This window comes from Enoplosus armatus, chromosome 2, assembly GCF_043641665.1.
Source record: "Enoplosus armatus isolate fEnoArm2 chromosome 2, fEnoArm2.hap1, whole genome shotgun sequence".
In the NCBI taxonomy this organism is placed as follows: Eukaryota; Metazoa; Chordata; class Actinopteri; order Centrarchiformes; family Enoplosidae; genus Enoplosus; species Enoplosus armatus.
In genome coordinates this window covers 11,244,143-11,252,023 of record NC_092181.1, presented here as the reverse complement: position 1 = coordinate 11,252,023, position 7,881 = coordinate 11,244,143, and the positions used below count along the sequence as shown (strand labels likewise).

Here is a 7,881-nt window from a genome sequence, read left to right as displayed (position 1 = left end):
GTGTGGAGGGGGCTCAGGCAGATCACCAACTACAAGCCAAGAGCCCCCAACTCTGCTAACGACCGACGCCTCGCCAACAGTCTCAACGACTTCTACTGTCGCTTTGAAAGTCAATGGGACAGTCCTGACACCATTCCCCACACCATCACCCACCAGCTCCAGCCCAACAGCCCCAACCCCCTCATCACACCTGGGGCTGAACTCTCACACCTCCTACCACCACAGCTGCCCCCCACAGCGCCCCCCACTCCTCCAGCATCGACACCTCTGTCTGTCCTTGAAAGAGATGTGAACAGACTCTTCAAGAGACAAAACCCGCGTAAAGCTGCTGGACCAGACTCCATCTCCCCATCCTGCCTGAAGCGCTGCGCCGATCAGCTGGCTCCAGTGTTCACGGACATCTTCAACACCTCACTGGAGACATACCACGTGCCAGCCTGCTTCAAGGCCTCCACCATCATCCCTGTCCCCAAAAAACCAGGGCCCACAGGATTAAATGACTACAGACCCGTCGCCCTGACCTCTGTGGTCATGAAATCATTTGAACGCCTGGTCCTGTCCCACCTCAAATCCATCACAGACTCTCTGCTGGACCCCCTGCAGTTCGCCTACAGAGCCAACAGGTCTGTAGACGACGCCGTCAACTTGGCCCTACACTTTATCCTCCAGCACCTGGACTCCGCAGGATCCTATGCCAGGATCCTGTTTGTGGACTTCAGCTCTGCCTTCAACACGATCGTCCCGGCTCTTCTTCAGGACAAGCTCTCCCAGCTGAACGTGCCTGACCCCACCTGCAGGTGGATCACAGATTTCCTGTCTGACAGGAAGCAGCACGTGAAGCTGGGGAAACACGTCTCAGATTCGCGGACGATCAGCACCGGCTCCCCTCAAGGCTGCGTTCTTTCTCCTCTACTCTTCTCCCTGTACACCAACAGCTGCACCTCCAGTCACCAGTCTGTCAAGCTCCTGAAGTTCGCGGACGACACCACCCTCATCGGACTCATCTCTGGAGAGGATGAGTCTGCCTACAGGTGGGAGATTGACCACCTGGTGACCTGGTGCAACAGCAACAACCTGGAGCTTAACGCTTCAAAGACAGTGGAGATGGTTGTTGACTTTAGGAAGAGCGCAGCCCCACCCACCCCCATCACCCTGTGTGACTCTCCAGTGGACACTGTGGAGTCCTTCCGTTTCCTGGGCTCCATCATCAGCCAGGACCTCCGGTGGGAGCTGAACATCAGCTCCCTCATCAAGAAAGCCCAACAGAGGATGTACTTCCTGAGGCAGCTGAGGAAGTTTAACCTGCCACAAAAAATGCTGGTTCACTTCTACACCGCCATCATAGAGTCCATCCTCACCTCCTCCATCACCGTCTGGTACGCTGCTGCCTCCACCAAGGACAGACGCAGACTGCAGCGTATCATCCGCTCTGCAGAGAGGGTGATCGGCTGCAACCTCCCATCTCTTCAGGACCTGTACTCCTCCAGGACCCTGAGGAGAGCAGGGAAGATCACTGCCAACCCCTCCCACCCCGGACACCATCTGTTCGACCCCCTCCCCTCTGGCAGGAGGCTGCGGTCCATCAGGACCAAAACCTCCCGCCACAAAAACAGTTTCTTCCCCTCTGCAAACACAAGCTATACGTTAACGTACATCACCCCTGTCCCCACTGCGTTACATTAACGCACTCACCCCCTACTGGACACTTTATCTGGACACTTTACTTTATTCTGGTCACTGCACTGTTGTTATTTATCTTATCTTATTTTTATTTTTATTCATATTCTTATTTTAGCTTTTATATTCTACTTATTTGTTATCAAAACAATAGCACCTTCAGACCACAGCAAATTCCTTGTAATGTATGTTACTTGGCAATAAACAGTTTCTGATTCTGATTCTGATTCTGATTCTGAAGGTCACATGGAAGTAGTGAGGGAGATCAGATTCACATTAAACTCACACACAAATAAGGTGTGAATTGGTGTCAAATCACGTGGGAGAGGATATCAGATGATTGTGGACACACATAGTTCAGACCAGAGTTTTTATTGTAACCTCTGTACTTGGGTATGTATTGACAGTATGTATGGTACACATCACCATTTTACATCCTTATTTTATTAATAATCACTGCTATTACTTTATTATTAGTTGAAAATTACATAGCAAAATAAAAGATGAAGGTGACCAATAAAAAAAGTGGCCTCTGGTTTGTAGCATATCGTAACAGAAGCATTATTCACGGTCCAATCATTCATATCCTGTATGGTGTACATGGTATTTCAGGTCACTCTGTGCAAAGTTATGCAGGTCTTGCAGGGCTTGTGGGGCTTGCAAGGGGTGAAGCAGCACACATTGCGATTTCAGATGGAAGGGTTTTGGCCCTGAATCTATACTCCACCATGCCTGGTTCTAAAAGCAAAAAGCAAAACAAAGGCAGCTATATTACTGCTACCATAAAATAAATGACTGCATGGAAACATCATGGGCTTTTTCCAAAGACATCTGTAAGCCATCTGGCAGACTTATCATATCAACACTTTTTAGGGAAAAAAGCACTGGATTGCCCAAACTCAGTTTTGAGTCAAGAACCCTTCCTTGTCTAATGTTTGCACGTATCCCAAATTTGATTTAGCCACCACAGTAGACACAGTTTAAAGTTTAAAGCACATTTTCTCTGTTAAAAGCATTACTTTCGTCTTTGGAGAGATGTGCACTGGTCAGTCTTGATCTTCATCTCATACCCTTTGAATACACTTTTGTAATCGACTTGCGAGGTGATGGCTATGTTGCTGGCAGTCGTTACTCAGTGAAAAATTGTGCGACGAGCATCCAAACCGGGAACTAGGTGGAACTACAGAGGTTTGAATTGGATGTATCGAGCTGACAAGAACTCACCCTCAAAGCACTCTGGGATGGGGAGGGTTCCATCCTTACAGGTGCTGGCCACCAGGTAGCCACACCTCTCTGCTCTGTTCAGACAATAGAAGACAACATGTTCTCCATGGAGGACCCTGTTGGGTTTCATGTCTGCGACCCAGAGCTTCTTGGCGTTGTAGAAGATATGGCCTCTTTTGATGCCAACTGTGCAGGGTGCTGGATTGACAAACAGAGCAGTTAAAGCTAATTCACTCAGTGGATTACAACATTAGTATTTGGTTGAAGCTAATTTCATTACCGCTCCCAAGTTTGCATGAAAGCAGAGCTGAAGGTTAAAAAGAGTTTATTGTTTCTCTTTACCAACCCAGGGGCCGGAGACTCTCCCAGCCTGTGATGCACAGAAACAATCTGAGCACATCTGGATACTTTTGGTTTACTAGTTGACTGCCGATTAACTGAATCCAGAATCTTTTGCAACAGTGAAACATAAATTTCCCCCTTTTTCCCATGACTCACCCCTGCAAACTGGCTTGGAAGACCAGTTTCCTGTGTTTTGGCAGTGTATCTCAGCCTCACCATCCAGAATATAGTGCTCATTGCAGGCGTACTTCACCTTCTCCTTGTAGCCACGTTGTCTTATCACAGCAAAGGTGATGAAGCCATTTGGTATGCCTGATGGGATGGCGCAGCTCACCTCTGGGACGATCAAAAATGTGAGTATTGCATAGTTACAATTGCAAAGGGTGGGTGGGCTGTCTAGGCAAATAAATTGTAATTGATTTGCCACATAACTGATCACAAAAGAGAGAAACAGATGAATGGGGAAGAGATGGTTAAAGAATATGGAGAACAATTGACATCGTTTGCGTACCTCGGCACACTAGTGGCTCAGTTGCACTTCCATCAGCCATGCAGGATCCCCTCTCATAGCTTGGCGCCTTGGGTGAGTTACACTCGTATGTCCAGCCTTGACCATACATGGTGGTGGTTCCAGTAATTGGCTTATCGGGGACAATTATTCCATCTCTAGGTGGCTTGGGCAGCAGACAATACACAGCTGTAAGAAGAAAAACAATCCCACTATAATTGAACTGACACCCACTCTGAAGCCTTTCTTCTCTGTGAGCCTTAAGAATGCACAATCTGCATAAAGCTGATGTCAAATTGTTGTTTATACTACTTTCTAAGTTAATCACCTTTAAATATATTCTAAAATTGACTATAGTATAATTGACTATATAAAAGTTGGACATATTCTGCATACTGCCAAAAAGGAAAAAGGAAAACGTCTTATCAAAATAATAACAGACACAAGTACATAGTAACAGAAATGAAGCAAATGCAAGTGCATCAATAAACAAATAGAAGACCAGTGACACTGAGTCTGTTACCATTTCCACTACGTATTTTTTCCTGCAGTACCTTTGCAGAGAGGTGGTGGATTGCTCCAGGAACCATCATGTAAACACCTGCTCTCATTGGCTCCTTGCATGACGTACCTGATGACCAAAAGTTCACAAGTTTATTCTGACATGTGTTTACTGTAAACACACCTTTACAATGATCTGTTCGGAACTATAAAATTACTTTTACTGCCATTCAAACTTACCCGTCATCACATGTGTAGTTGAGCACACTCTTGAATGGAGCCTCTGTCCTCCCCATTGCTAATGGCTGCAGAGGTCTGGGGATTGGGCACATCTTAGCTGTCTACATCTCTTGTACGTTAGACAGCACTAAGCTCATCATTACTGATTGTGTCTCTCATCTATAGCAGCTTTTGTTCTTATTGTTCTTATACCTGAACCACTTGACCACCAGAGCAGTTTGTGGTTTGGTGCCTTGCTTATGGCATGAAAAGAATACATCTGCTAAAAGTTCGCTTCACATTTTAATGGCCAGTCTTTCTCTTTTATGTGAACATTTCTTTTTTTTTTTCTTTTTGTCCCTGGCTCACATTTTGTTTACATACTGCATAAATATTACAGTATATACTACATATTGTGGAAGCACCAAATGTGTGTTATTTTTGTCATTGGTAAATGTTTAATGTCAGACCATATACGCTTTTGAAAACTGATATCCCTGTATTTTTATAAAACTGCTGAAAACTCATATTTTGCGCTTGTATTCTTAAATTCACTGTTTCCTGATATGTTTATCCTGAAAATTTCAAAGAGTTAATGATCCTCTCAGAATTGTGTTCTTATCCTGGTGAAGAAAAAGCTCATGAAACAGCATTTGGACCTCATCATGAGACAGGTGAAGCAGATGAAGAGAGTTATCGGAGTGGGGAGTTATTTCTCTATGGGAGACATTATAGGATTCGTTTAAAAGGTCAGCTGGAGCACAGTGCATTTTTCTAAGCCAAGTTATGCTTTCAACTTGCTCACACGCTCTACATTTGGATGGGTTGGAACTATTGAAGAATTACTGGAATTATTCAAATGTAGTAGGAGTAAAAAGTCCAACACCCCAGTAAACTCACGGGAGCATGCCAGGTCTGACTGCGTCCACTCTCCTGTGGCGGTGCAGGTCATCCTTCGAGGGGTCGCTGTTGAAGGCAGGTACCCCCGTTCACATGCCAGGGTCACCTCTTCTCCAACCTCATACACACGTTTTAGGGTCAACTCGTCAATCCCGTCAGTGACAGGAGGTCGGCCACATACTGGTGAAAGACCAGAAATATGATTTGAGAAATACCTGGGGCAGGATCCACAGGAATAATGTTCACATTTTGCAGGTAAATTTTGAATTACATTAATAAATGTAAATTATTTTTTAGATATAACACAGCAACAGTAGCCTACACCCCGTAATCCATTGTGCAGATTAGAATGTTGTGAATTGTTGTGAAAGTTGTGCAAACTTTACTTCACTCATGTGCAAAAGGTGCATAAGATACAAAAATGCAAATAGGAAAAGGACAGTGCTTGACAGCAAGTTAAACAGGAATACTGTACAATTAATTATTATCATGCTCAAATAAACAAATAAAGCAATTGTCCTACTCCATTTTACCTTTCTTGGAAGTTACAGTTGTGTATAAAGCCACTTGGCTAAGGACCAGCAAAGCTAAAGTCGGAGCCATCTTCTTGGGAGTGAAGTCTTCTCAGTGTCCCTTGAATCTGGGTGGGGATGGGGCCAACATAAGGACTGCTGGGTAAACGGGCCCCTGATAGTCTGCTCCAATCAGATGCCAGTGTGTGCTGCTATTGATTGAGCACAAAGGTCCTAACGCCTGCATATTTACCTAGAATTTTGATTTGATTTGATACAAGAGCCAGCAGCAGACACACAGTGTGATGTAAACTCATAAGAAAATGAAAGACATACACACACACATACAGATTTTTCATAAACAGTACTTCAACCATATATTGCTCGTTTTAGTAATACTCAATGGCTGTTTGCTAAAATTAAGCAGAGAAACAACATTGCAGCAATAATGCTAGATGACAAAGGGCTTTGCTGTGTATGTGCTCTAGTTTGGGTTAACAAAAAGTTTCCTTTTGGTTAGGTTAGGAAAATCCAGGAGGTACAGGTTGAATCAGCATACATGAGCAGGTAGTCCAGTTTATTACTAAAAATAGAAACTCTGTGACCTGTAGAACCATCATCACTGAAATCATGCAATACCTAACTCGGTCAAACGATCAGCTGATTACCAGTATTTCTCTTTTTCTTTTACTTTTTTTCTTTCTCTCTGGATGTTTTAAATGGACGCCAGCCCAAAATCATATGGTTTCAGGCAACAGCAGACCTGGTTTATCTAACCTGATTTAATTTGCAAATATTTGTCTTTCACATAAGAAGGATTGGGATGCTGGTCAGTGAACCTACGGGAATTGGTGAACTTTTTGGTGAAGTGTTAGAGAGAGTGAGCAAGCCGAAAGAGTTGGTCAATAGCTGTGAGAAAATGCTTCAGATGGGAAGAAATGTAATCGAGCCGAAGCAAACACCAGCAGCAGTGGGTGTAATCAAGGAATCCAGTTAAAGACATATTCATAGCTACAGCAAAATACATTTTGAAAAACACCATTAGCTGTAAAGCACAAACAATGTGAGCTTAAATGGAAAAGAATACTACTTTATTGATCAAGTAGGACATATATCTGCTTATGTTTAATGAATTATGATTTTGAAAGATTGATACAAAGCAGGACATACAAAATGACAATGCACATTGTGGACTCCAGGCCTGATGAGGGGCCGGATACGGTTGGTGTCATGATAACCTGAGGCGCAGGTGTAAGGACAGTAAAGTAAGTGCAATTCCCAATAGTGATCTCACCAAAATCCCATGTTTTCTCTCTAGAAAGCACAAACATAGACGGATTAAGAGACAATGGGCCCCTGGGCACAGACATTTATAATATAAAAATGTGTAATGCGCTATTTTTCCGCACGATGACGCCCCAATCCCAAATTCCTGCAGCGGGACCTTGGCCTCCTCCCTCCCACCGCGGGTCCTGTTGCGTGACATCAGCCGGAGTGAAAAGGAGGAAGCGGAGCGGAGCCGCGTCAAGTTACACAGAGATACACGGACCACGAGCAGGAAGTTTGTTTTAGGAATAAAATGAGCAAAAGAGCCTTTTGAACAATCGTGCCACAGCTACAATGGGATGGAGGACAGTTAAAAATCATATGCTATAAAATGTCCACTGATTTAACATCCAATACAGACTTCAGCAGAAGTAGTCTGGCCATTCAGAGATCCCTACTTATGACCTGAAGGATGAAGTAGCTGAAATTGTGGATATAATCTACAATACTCTGTGTTTAACAGTAGAAGACTGAATATGGCATGACAGGGCTCTTTTTTATGGTTTAAAATGTTGGTGGGTGTCACTTTCATGTATTGTTCGATAGCAAGGGTGTCATGAACTTTGTGACTGATACAGATACAGGGCTACACTGAGGACACCAAAGGCTGTTTTTTATGGCAGTGAAGTTTACATCTACACTCAGTTGAAAGTTTCACTTTGTATTGTATTG

The 7,881-nt window shown here is 44.0% G+C and overlaps 1 pseudogene; it reads right to left on the bottom strand.

Annotated features, from left to right (window-relative positions):
* Positions 1–2,305: 2,305 nt before the first annotated feature.
* LOC139295030 (beta-2-glycoprotein 1-like) lies at positions 2,306–6,130 on the bottom strand (annotated as a pseudogene).
* Positions 6,131–7,881: the final 1,751 nt, after the last annotated feature.